Genomic DNA, 12,712 nt, shown 5'->3' with positions numbered 1-12,712 from the left:
ACCAATAAATTCGAAACTTATTAGACGATGTCGTTTCATTTTCTTATTTATTTGGTGACAAATATATTTTTTGGCTGGGAAGGATAAGTTATGGGAGACAAAAATATTTCGTCACCAATAAACTCTTCATGCTCATTTTATCTTTTTGTTAATTAGGCGACAAATATATTTTTGTCTCGGAAGGATATGTTTTGGGAGACGAAAATATTTCGTCGTTAATAAATTCTCCATGTGTCGTGTTGCATTTTGAGTGATTGTGCGACGAATATATTTTCGTCTCATAAGGTTAAGTTGAAGGAGACGAAAATATTTCATCACCAATAAATTCTCCATCCCCACACAACGTTGTTTTTGTATTTTTGTTGATTAGGAAACGAACATATGAGTTTGAGACGAAAATATTTTATCACTAATTATTTCTCTTTATTAAAATGTCGTCAGAAACTAAGAGATCACTCTCACCTTAATCACTTACTTTCACACACACACAAATACTAAAGTCGTGACCCGAAAAGACACCCTCTACAAACCCTCATTTCTATCTCGCACTTGAGTCTCCTCTCTCACAAGTATTGAAGCTGTGACTCAAGAAAACAATCCACTACAAGAAAACTGGGTATATGAGACGGAACTATTTGCGACGGCACACTTGCCGTCTCAAAAAGTCACTTTTTGTGACGGCAGAAAATGCCGTCTCAAAAAAACAGAGTATTTGCGACGGCACCATTTGCCGTCTCAAAAAAGCAGAGCATTTGCAACGGCACTATTTGCCGTCTCAAAAAATGAGAGTATTTGCGACGGCAGAAAATACCATCGCAAATACTCTCATTTTTTGAGACGGAAAATAGTGTCGTCGCAAATGCTCTGCTTTTTTGAGACGGCAAATGGTGCCATCGCAAATACTCTGCTTTTTTGAGACGGCATTTTCTGCCGTCACAAAAAGTGGCTTTCGTGTTTTTTTTTTAGTGAATATTTTTAAAATTTTAAATATTTTTTTTAGATGTACCTTACTTAGATGTATCTAAAAAATAAAAAAATTTATGAAAAAATATTTTTAAAAATTAATAAATACATAAAAATACAAAAAAAAATGTATTGAATTATGGTATTTTTTTTGTATTTTTGGTATTTAGTGAATTTTTAAAAGATTTTGGTGATTGTGGTTATGAGATAGCTTCATATATATACAGTCACAAAATGGTTTGAATAAATTCAACGGTATTTTTCTGTCGCAAAAAAAATTAAAAAAAACAATGTCGTCTTACTATTTTGATATAACATTTCTCTTTTCATTCATTTTTTCATCTTCCAGTCTCTCTGTCTCTATCTCTCTCTCTTCTCTTTATCTCTTTTCATTCATTTCTCTCTATCTCTATCTCTCTCTCTTTCTATGTCTGCCTGTTTCTCTCTCTCTCATTTTCTTTCTGTGTCTCTCGCCTATCTCTCTTCTCTCTATCTCTCTCATCTGTTTTCTCTCTCTATCTCTCTCGCTCATCTCTCTTATCTCTATCTCTCTCATTTCTTTTTTTTTCTCTCTCTTTTATCTTTCTATCTCTCTCGCTCATTTCTCTTCTCTTTCTGTCTCTCTCTTTTTCTGTGTCTCTCTCTCGCTCATCTGTTTTTGCTCTATTTCTCTCTTTTTTTGTCTATCTCTCGCTCATCTCTTGTTTCTCTCTCTTTTTCTATCTTTCCATCTCTCTCTTTCTCTCTCTCTATCTCTTTTTCTGTCTATCTCTCTCTCCCTGTCTCTCTCTCTCACTCATCACTCTTCTCTCTCTCTATGTCTACTTGTCTATTTGTCTATTTCTCCCTCACTATGTTCGCCTTGCTCACTCTCTTACTCCTATCTTCTCTATTTATGAGCTCCTTCTCGATTTATCGATCCACTATAAGAAAATACACTTTTAGCAACCACTTTGTCTATCTCTCTCTCTCGCTTATCACTCTATCTCTGTGTCTCTCTCTCTCTCTCTATTTCTCTTCTTTATCTATCTCTCACAAAATTAAAATATTTTAAAAATATTTAAATATTTAAAATATTTAAAATATTGATTTGAATTAAGTTTTGAACAGAGTTTTGAATTATCTGTCTTCTTTATTTATTGAGCTCCCTATCGATTTATCGATCCACTACAAGAAAATGCACTTTTAGCGACCACTTTGTCTCTTTCTCGCTCATCACTCTGTCTCTCTATCTCTTTTCTCTATTCGTCTCTCACTCATCTTTCTCTCTCACTACCCATCTTCTCTACCACATTTACCACTACTGCAAATGCCATTCAACTACTACCACTCTTCTCTTTCTCTCTTTCACTCATCACTCTTATTTCTCTGTCTGTTTGTCTATCTATCTGTTTGTCTGTGTGTCTTTCGTTCATTTTTCTTCTCTCTATCTCTCTCATTTGTCTTCTCTCTATGTCTCCCTCGCTCATCTCTCTTCTCTCTATCTCTCTTATCACTTTTCTCTCTCTGTCTCTCTCGCTCATCTCTTTTCTCTCTATCTCTCTTATCACTTTTCTCTCTCTGTCTCTCTCGCTCATCTCTCTTCTCTCTATCTCTCTATTTTTCTATTCTCTATATCGTTCATCTCTTTTCGCTCTCTTTCTATATGTCTATCTCATCTCTTGTTTATCTCTATTTTTCTATATGTCTCTCTCTGTCTCTCTGTCTCTCTCTATATCTCTTTCTTTCTTTATCTCTCTCTCGCTCATCACTCTGTCTTTCTCTGTCTCCTCTATCTGTCTCTCACTTATTTCTCTCTCTCACCACCCATCTCCTCTACCACTTTCACCACTACTGCAAACACCATTCCACCACCACCATTACTTCTACTGTAGCCACTTCACCTCTACGACTACCATTACTACTACTATCGCCACCACTCCACTGCCACCACTAGCACTACTACTACCATTACCTCTCTTTCACCCCTGCCGCTCCATTTACACTACCACTACCACAACTTCACCACTAATCTCTTTCGCCATCATCATCACCACCACCACCACCACCACCACCATCTCTTATCCACCACCTTCACTACTGCTGCCACTCCTTTTCCTCTACCACAAAAAATTAGTTCATGATTTTTAGTAATAAAAAAAAATAGGTCGCAGAAAAATATTTTTCATTGACTACAGAAAATTAAATTTTATTTTAGTAAAAATATTTTTCATTAAAATATATATGAAACAAATCAACCTTAATAACGGAAAGAAAATAAAAATTATCTCTCTGTCTCTCTTCTCTCTCTTTTTTTTTCTCTCTCGCTCATCTCTTTCTGTCTCTCTCTCGTTTATCTCTTTTCGCTCTTTTTTTTCTCTCTCTCTCTCTCGCTCTTCTCTGTCTGTCTCTGTCTCTCTCTCTCTCTATGTGTCTCTGTCTCTCTTATCTCTCTCTCTCTCTCTCACTCATCACTCTTCTTTGTCTGCCTGTCTCTTTATTTCTCTCTGTGTCTCTGTCTCTTTTCTCTTTCTCTCTCTCACTCATCACTCATCACTCTTCTCTGTCTGTCTGTCTGTCTCTCTTTCTCTCTGTGTCTCTCATCCATCTTTCTTCTCTTTATCTCTCTCATATCTATTTTCTCTTTGTCTCTCTTTTCTCTCTCTTCTCTTTATCTTTCTTGTTCATCTCTCTCTGTCTCTCTCTCGTTTATCTCTTTTCGCTCTTTCTCTCTCTCACTCTCTCTCTCTCTTTGTCTATATCTTTTTATCCATTTTTTCATCTTCCTTTCTTTCTTCTCTTTCTCTCTCTCACTCATCACTCTTCTATCTCTGTCTGTTTGTCTATCTGTCTGTCTCTGTCTCTCTCTCTCTCTGTGTCTCTCACTCATCTATCTCTTTTCTCTCTTTGTCTCTTTCGCTTATCTCTCTGTCTCTCTATCTCTCTCATCTCTCTCTGTCTCTCTTCTCTCTATCTCTCTTGTTCATCTCTCTTCTCTCTATGTCTCTCTCACTCATCTCTCTATATCTCTCTCACTCATCTTTCTTCTCTCTATCTCTCTACTGTCTTTGTCTTTCTCTCTCTCTCCTCTATCTGTCTCTCACTCACCTCTCTCTCTCTCACCACCCATCTCCTTTACCACATTCACCACTACTACAAACGTCATTCCACTACCACCTTACTACCACTGTCGCCACTTCACCTCTGCGACTACCATTATTACTACTACCATTGCCACCACTCTACTACAACTACTGCTATTACTACTACCATTACCTCTCCTTTACCCTTGCTACTCTATCTACTCTACCACTACCACAACTTTACCACTAATCTCCTTTGCCATCACCACCACCACCACCACCACCACCATCATCTCTTGTCCACCACCTACACCACTACTGCCGCTCCCTCTCCTCTACCACAAAAAATTAGTTCATAATTTTTAATAACCAAAAAAAATGGGCAGCAGAAAAATATTTTTCATTGACCACAGAAAATTAATTTTTATTTTAGTGGAAAATATTTTTCATTAAAATATTGCCCCTACTTCTACCAAATAAAAAATAATAATATTTTTTTTTTCATTAAAATGAAAATGAAACAAATAAATTTTCAATCTTCGTAACTAAAAAAAAAAGAATTTTTTTTTTAAAAATTCATTAACTAGAAAAAATATATATTTTAACAAAAAATAAAATTTTTTGACGATAGCAACCCCAATCTCAAAAAATAAAATAAAATAAAAAATTAGATGGCGTTATTTTGTTATTTAAATTTCATTTTTAACCCTTAAAAATATATATATATATATATATATGTATTTTTTTTTTTGTTCCCACCCCTTTTTTTTTAGCTTTCCCGCTCCCCCGCCCACAAAAGCAAAAAAATCCCCAATCTCTCACACCCAAAAATCCCTTATCTGTTCTTTACCCCCCTCTCTCGAGATAGACGGCGAGCGGCAGAGACAACCGGTGACTCCACCACCGTTCCTAACCTGAATGACTTCCCAGACCTCATCCTCCTCCTCATCCTCTCATTTCTCCCCACTCTTGATGCCATTCGAACCACCTGTCTCTCTCACAAATGGCGAAACCTCTGGTTCTCTCTCTCCTCTCTCAACTTCGACTACCCTCTCTTCCCTCCCTCCGACTTTCCCTCCGACACCCGTCGTCTCTTCACCAACTTCGTTGACCAAGCCCTAATCTTTCTTCAACCCCTCTCTCCCCTCATGCTCTGCTTCCAGTTTGACTTCCGCGAATATCTCTATCTCTATTTCTCGCTCTGGAACTTCTATTCTCAGAATGAGGGACGAAGAGAGGCATTAATTTCTCTTTCCAGACATCTTGCTCTCCATGTAATTTCTCTTTCCATTTTCTTTTCAAAATGTTGTTTTTTACATTTTCCTTTTTTGATTAATATCTTCTTCTATAAAATCTGGTTCTGATTGGTCTCATTTCCTATTAATTTTTTTATTTTTTAGATTCTCAAACATTTTTGATTATGCTTAGAATGAGTGGTTTGAAAAAATATTGGATAAAAAATAAATAAAAATTTAATTGCAATTGCATTTGATGCATGTTTCATTTAATGTTATTTTTCATTTATTTGATTTGATTTAATTTTTTTTGATTAATTATTGATGTGGAACCCATTTTATTAATTAATAATTATGTTTGTAATATGATCGAATTTTCAGTATCATCTGGATGTTTGCAGAGGAAACAATTGAAGATTTACAATTTTGGGTAGGTGAGGATGGAGGGTATGGTGAAGAAATATCAGCAAAAATTTAGAAAAGTGAAAGAAGAGATGAGTCTATGGAATGAACTTCAATCTAGGTTGCTTTCCCAGTTCCGGAACTCATCTTTTAACATTCAGAGGTTACATGCCCCTTCTAATTCACCACAACATACTTATAATATGAAATAGCTTATGAATTGTTCTTCATATTATAATTTGTGTTTTGTTTTTTGTTTTTGTTTGATTACAGGTTATCCAAAATCCCAAGAACTATGGTGCCTTGAAATGTATTGCTGGCATTGAAGATTTGGTCTTGAGAAAGTAGATGGAATCTTTGGAATCTATCTTGCTTTCTATGAATCAGACTCTGTAAGTTTTTAGGTTTCTGTCTTTTGCTCTGTGCAATTTGTTGAGAAAATCTTGGATAAGAAAAAAAATCTCAACTTTTGAACTTATGATGATTATTTTGTTTATATTTTGGTAAAGCGAGCATAGCATTATCTTGCTTTCCATGAATAAGACTCTGTAAGTTATTGGGTTTCTATCTTTTGCTTTGTGCAATTTATTGAGAAAATTTTGGATAAGAAAAAAAAATCTCAACTTTTGAACTTATGGTGACGATTTTGTTTATATTTTGTGAAAGTAAGCATAGCAAGTTGGGATTGGGGCTTTTAGTTTTAGCATTTTTTTTGAAATGATAGGAATAAAATTTTTAATGGTTGCATACTCTCCTTGAAGGCTTTGTAAATGGAGAAATGATTTAACGCTCTCAAATCAACTCTTGAATAAAATCGTCATTGTTTTTAGAGAGTAGACGTATTTCACGATATGTGATACATTTCAAATATTTTATGTATTCTTGATCATGATAATGTTGATCATATTGTTTTGCAACCAAGAGCGATTTTGCTCATTGACTTCTGAAGTACTCAAGTTATTGGGTTCATCGACAAATGTATGAATTTTTTAGTTTATTGTGAACTATTCCAGGGAAGAGTTTCATGGTATCGTTTTCTTTCTCAATAAAATTCTTCGTGATGGTAGACAGCTGGTTAAAGCAGGATCTATTCAGGCGGCCCCAAAACAGCTACAACAACGAATTGGTATAAAACCATCTCTAGCAGATTGTCTGGATGGGCTAAGCCTTATTTACGAGATGCACTAATCAGAGTATGGAAACTACTCACTACTCAATGTCTTACATTTTCCCCCTCCCCACTGCAAGTAGGAATTTAGGATGGCTATGGGTAGTTTTGGGGTAGGCAGAACATTGAGTTGAAACAAAGACTTTTGTATTCTTTTGTTTTAGTTAAATTGATTTGGATTCAGTGCACATTTATACTTAAAAAGTCATTTCATATTCTTTTCTCCATTCCTGGATTGTTGCTAGTATGGGTCGCACATCACTTAAATTGAGAAATTTAATTGATTTTTTTATAACATTCATCACATGCACTACTACTATCTCATTGTTCATAACCTCTATTTATTTCATGCCAGAGAGAGACTAGGGTTTCTTTCTTCTCATTCCACCATCTATTCTCAATGGAGTATGTTTTGTTTTGTTTTTTTAGTGTGCTATATCTTGAATTTTTATCACTGTAGTGGCAGTGATCTAGGTGCTCTCCAGCAACTCTTGGTTGATCAACCAAACATCCCCAAAGAGGAAGGTATGCAGACTATTTAATAACGAAGCAATGAAAATTATATAAAACCATAACTAAACTGAACTTCATTGTCAAGAATGTCCACGAGTTGGCATATCAATAGCAAAAGATTATGTAACTCTGTTTGCAAGAAACAATTCAGATTTAAAGCCATCATGAAATTGATTAAATTGAGAAATAAACTAAAAGATATGGGAAGTAAGATAATCAGAAGAAATGGGGATGAAACAAAAGAATAAATTGATGTACTACTTTTCATGGTCCACTAGTGGAACTCTAGGCTTGACATTGAGTCTGTTAAGATTACATCAGTTCATCTAGTATTATGATAATAAAATCAGGTGAAGTCAAAGTTCGTGATTTTGAAAATTATCAAACCTAGAAAATATCGATATGTTGGATTGAGTTTTTGCTTCAATTACCTTTTTGTATTCATAATTTCTTGGATTGTTTTTAGCAATTCATTTGAGTTGGGAAACTTTATAGCAACTTGATTTAATGACTAAAAATTTGATTTGTCCCACTATGCTGATTCCTAGAGAATTTTCTTGGCCTACGGGTTTCTATACATATAAAACAACTGGTTCCAGTTATAATTTGCATATCACCTATGCTGGCCTTTGTTGAAATTTGTCATTAAAGCTGAGGAATTGTGTAGTTATTTTCTTCTTATTCCCCCCACAACCCCCCCCACCCACCCACCAAAATAAACTTTTTTTTAACCTCCTATTTGGATCCATACAACAAACGCCATGCGTATATGGGGGTACCATTTTATTCTGGGGTGTGTCGTACGTGTTCATATGGTGTTTGTTGTGTAGATCCACGTAGGTGAAAAAAATGGTGAAATTTATCTGGTGACAAATATCTTTTTTATTTTATTTTATTTAACTACAGTCTTTAGCACCATCTTACTGTTAATTGATTTTCTGCAAATTCACAATATTTCTCATCTAATTGCTATGTTTTCGTTGCAGTGCAATCCATATTTGATATCGTGTTTGCTGAAGAAATATGTAATCTTCTGCTTCTTGATGATCACAAATCTTGGTTGGAGAGACAAAGTTTTATTTTAATGATGCATATAAACTACACTAGATGTACAAATTTCATGTTGGCTTTTTGCCAAACCAGGAAATTGTAAAGGTTGAGAGAGAAAGACAATAACTAGACCATGATTTTGTGTTCACTGGCTGCCCCACTACATAACGACGGCAACCTGTATTCAGTGAGTGAGTCAGTAACTAGTATTAGATTAGAGAGTAGTATAGTATAGTGTAACTTACCCTAAAAATTTTCTCCATAGTCACAGATCCATACCCACCATAGCTTCCCACCTGCCCTACAGCTACCATTCCAGGTGATGAAGATGAAGATGGCAATGGAACCGCTGCAAAATCACACACACCACCAAACTAATATTAAAAATAAAAAATAAAAAATATCAAATTACATTTTTTTTCCCGGGTGTCAAAATTAGTGGGTTAGTTAATTAGTTAGTAGTAAGTTAAATTACTACTTATAAACATTCGATGCTTCACCATAAATTCAAACTCAGAATCTCCCCCAATTTATTTCTTAGAAATCAAGGAGTATAATCACTTGAATGTTTGAAAAAAAAAATGAAACCCAAGGATCTCAACTACTTGACCTAAACTTAAGTTCTTCATAAAACTATCAATTGATCCATATCAAAAATAGAAAAATAGTTTAGTCTTTAGCATAATTTGAACAAAGTGACAAATGTAAAGCAATAAATATATACTTATTGTAAGTACATCTACAAAATCATTTTGTTTATGCCCATTATTCAATATTCTACCTAAGTATGTAATGTGATAGGGGATGGGTAGTGGCAGAAGAAAGATCGGTCTTTAGGTCTGACGTGTGGGGATAGTTTCTTCGTTCTTCAGTACCTTATTTTTTCTTTTGTTCACATCCCTAGTTATTTTCTTGTTTACTTTAGGCCTTGAGTGTGGGTTTTTAATGGGGTTGATGCTGGATGTCTTACCTGTGGCTCCTTTTGGTTACATAATAGTATATATGTTGAGCAACAGTGGGCTTGCTTCTTGTGAGTTAGAATATCTGCAAGGAGACATCAAATGGACCGGAATCTCAATTGAAGGGATGTTCATCCATCATTCATTTCGTGTTGGATTCCATTACCTTCAGGAAGGCTCCTAATATGCTTTACTGTGACATTTCTTCCTTTCAGCCAATGGAAATTTATGTTGATAACGAGGCGAAATTGACCCTTCATGGTCTTGTACAGGTATTGCTTTGGAAGTTTGGTTTTTGGTCTTTGCCTTATTTTTAACCATTATCTTACCTCTCAATTTTATGTGTTCCTCTTTTGTTAGGTTTTCCCCTTTTCTGACATCTGTGGTCGTTAGTTCTTCCTTAACTTCATCTCTGTGAAGATGCTGAGCATTTTTTACTTCCATCCGGTCAGGCTGAGGATCTCCGTCACCGTTTTTTGATTTTCTTAGTGCTCCACCCAAGGTGATACTCTTCTTTGACTCTAGTAATTTCGCTATCAGTAGCCGTTGTCTTGGAGCTCATTTTCCCCAATCAATGGTTTTGTCAAACGTTTAACTATTCTGTATTTTTTTTATATTTATTTTGTGCAGTTGTGGAAAGTGTTTGCCTTTTGAGCTTCTCATGTGGCATTGTGCTTGAGTTTATTTGATTATATTTCTGTTGTTACTAATGCAGGTAATATTATCGCCAGATGCAGATCCACCAGTTGTCAGAATAATGGATTGCAAGTACGACATGCACTCACAAACATTCTTCGGCTTTCTTTTTTTAATGGTGGATGCACTTTGATGCTTCGATAAAATCCTACTCTGAGATCACGTTGATATTAATTTCTTGATGGATACATATTACATTCTACTAATATGGGACTAATCTTCAGAAAATTTCATGGTGCATATTTTATGAAGATTTATGTGATCTTCACATTATTATTGCAATTGACTAATTTACTTTAGGCTACTATTTTGGACAATTGCTTATAGTTAAGGGCATTGAAAAACAAACATTAAATTTAAGGCTTGGGGGTGAGACAATGGTTGAAAATATAGATGTCGAAGTTGATGTTCTATTCCTTACCTATATTTTCTATGTTGCTTATCTGTCTTGTGAATGGTTAAACTTGATGGACTAGTTATTGTTGGATTTTTGGTGGAATTGATCAAGTTATAACTTTTGGATATTTTGTGGATATTTCACTATTTTATTATATTAGGATGAAATTATTTGTAATGATGAATGGATATCTTCATTTTGTTAATTCGTAAATGTGTTGATAACAAGTTAGGTTAAGTTGTGATGGAATTGTTATATTCAACAGGTTTCAACATGAATAGGGTCATATTTGTTGAATTAAAATTTAGATTTTGATAAAATAGATATATAATGTGGAAAAAAATATTATGGAATTATTGACAAAATTTTTCATCCCTAAAGAAGGTTTTTTTGTCTCTTATTTAGCTTAGGTGGATGATTAATTTTGTCATGAATTCTTTATTTCGTCGCTAAATGAATTATTCATGACAAAAAATATTGTCACATTTTGTCACTATTACTCTCAATGTGTGACGAATTTTTTTTGACATTATTTCATTATTTTTAATGATGAATTTGTTTTTGTCTCTATTGGTAGCTTCTTTGACAAAAATTTTTTGTATTCGTTTATATTAAACGTGACAAAATTATTTTGTCATCATTTCTTATATTTATGACAAAATACTTTTGTCTCTAATTTCTCCTTTAATGACAAAATATTTTGTCGCTAATTACTTCCAAGTATGTTCCTAACAGAGTGTATTGGAGACAAAAAAATTCGTCACAAATTTATCATTTTTAATGATGAATTTGTTTTTGTCTCTATTGGTAGCTTCTTTGACAATTTTTTTTTGTCTTCGTTTATATTAAACGTGACAAAATTATTTCGTCTCTATTTCTTATATTTATGACAAAATACTTTTGTCTCTAATTTCTTCATTTAATGACAAAATATTTTGTCGCTAATTACTTACAAGTATGTTCCCAACAGAGTGTATTGGAGACAAAAAAATTCGTCACAAATTTATCGTTTTTAATGATGAATTTGTTTTTGTCTCTATTGGTAGCTTCTTTGACAAAAAATTTTCGTCTTTATTTATATTAAACGTGACAAAATTATTTCGTCTCTATTTCTTATATTTATGACGAAATACTTTTGTCTCTAATTTCTCTTTTAATGACAAAATATTTTGTCACTAATTACTTACAAGTATGTTCCTAACAAAGTGTATTGGAGACAAAAAAATTCGTCATAAATTTATCATTTTCAATGACGATTTTTTTTTTCGTCTCTAAGACCCTTTAGCGACGACCCTTTGGCGACAAAACGGGTGACGAAAAATGTTTGTCGTAATTAGTTTGGGTGACGAAATATATATATTTTGGAACAAATTTGTTTCGTCTTTAAATCCCAAATTTGTTGTAGTGTCTAAGTCTAGCCTTTGTTCTTACACTTTCATATCTACTCTTTGTGAGAGAATTATTGTAAAAGATGGTTTAAGTACCACTTATTCTTATTTCTTATTTTTGTGAGAGATTTTGTAAGGGTAAGACATTTATTGTTGAGTGAGGCTCAATAGATAAGAGTAAGTCTTGTGCCAAATCCACAAGCTTGGTGGTGTGTTTATTCAATTGATAGTAAAGAAATTCTCAAGGAGGTTCCTTGGGGAGTGGACGTAGGCCTAGCGTGCCGAACCACTATAAATCGCAGTGTTTGATTTTCTCTCCCTATCTCTCTTACTTTCATATTGATAATTATTATTCTGTTTTTTTTTTATTTATTAAAATTTTGACTATTGTGTTAATTTTAATATTGTGAAATTTTTAATAACCAAATTCACCCCCCCTCTTGGGTTGCCTATCTGGGATAATAGTTACATTATGGAATTAATTAACTAAATAATTAATTACAAGTTCACTAACAACATACTACTATTAACAAATCTAACGGGTCTTGAGGAGCAAGGAAATGACTAATGTGTGCACATGAATTCTCCACCAAGAATGCCTCTGCACTGTTTTGCACCTCAGCCTCTGCTCTGCTTTGTGAAAAAAAAGTGGTATTGCCTGGTTGAAAAAGGTAACCAGTAGGCCAGAAGTGGTGGTCGGCTACCTACTAATAGTGGCCTACCGTACGATAAAGGTGGCCTGCCGGCCACTAATGTTGGGTTTCTCCTACTGCAACAGAAAAAAAAAACAAAGTACAAACAGAGCATTCTCAATAGATGTTTGTCTACCCTATCTCTCCTTATCATCAGACAGCTCAAATGAGGGGTAAGCTTGATTCA

General features: G+C 34.2%; 1 long non-coding RNA gene and 1 pseudogene across 1 annotated transcript; both read left to right on the top strand.

The window, feature by feature from the left end:
• The first annotated feature begins 5,700 nt into the window (after positions 1 to 5,700).
• Positions 5,701 to 9,745, top strand: LOC145797750 (uncharacterized protein At5g43822-like; annotated as a pseudogene).
• A 75-nt stretch (positions 9,746 to 9,820) lies between these two features.
• On the top strand, positions 9,821 to 10,461 carry LOC145796531 (uncharacterized). The gene is made up of 2 exons (XR_014337006.1): positions 9,821 to 9,854; positions 10,068 to 10,461. It is a non-coding gene; the product is annotated as an uncharacterized LOC145796531 (long non-coding RNA).
• Positions 10,462 to 12,712: the final 2,251 nt, after the last annotated feature.

This window comes from Camellia sinensis, chromosome 8 (assembly GCF_055761805.1).
Source record: "Camellia sinensis isolate YWXY chromosome 8, ASM5576180v1, whole genome shotgun sequence".
NCBI classification, from domain to species: domain Eukaryota; kingdom Viridiplantae; phylum Streptophyta; class Magnoliopsida; order Ericales; family Theaceae; genus Camellia; species Camellia sinensis.
This window is presented reverse-complemented; position numbering and strand designations above follow the sequence as displayed.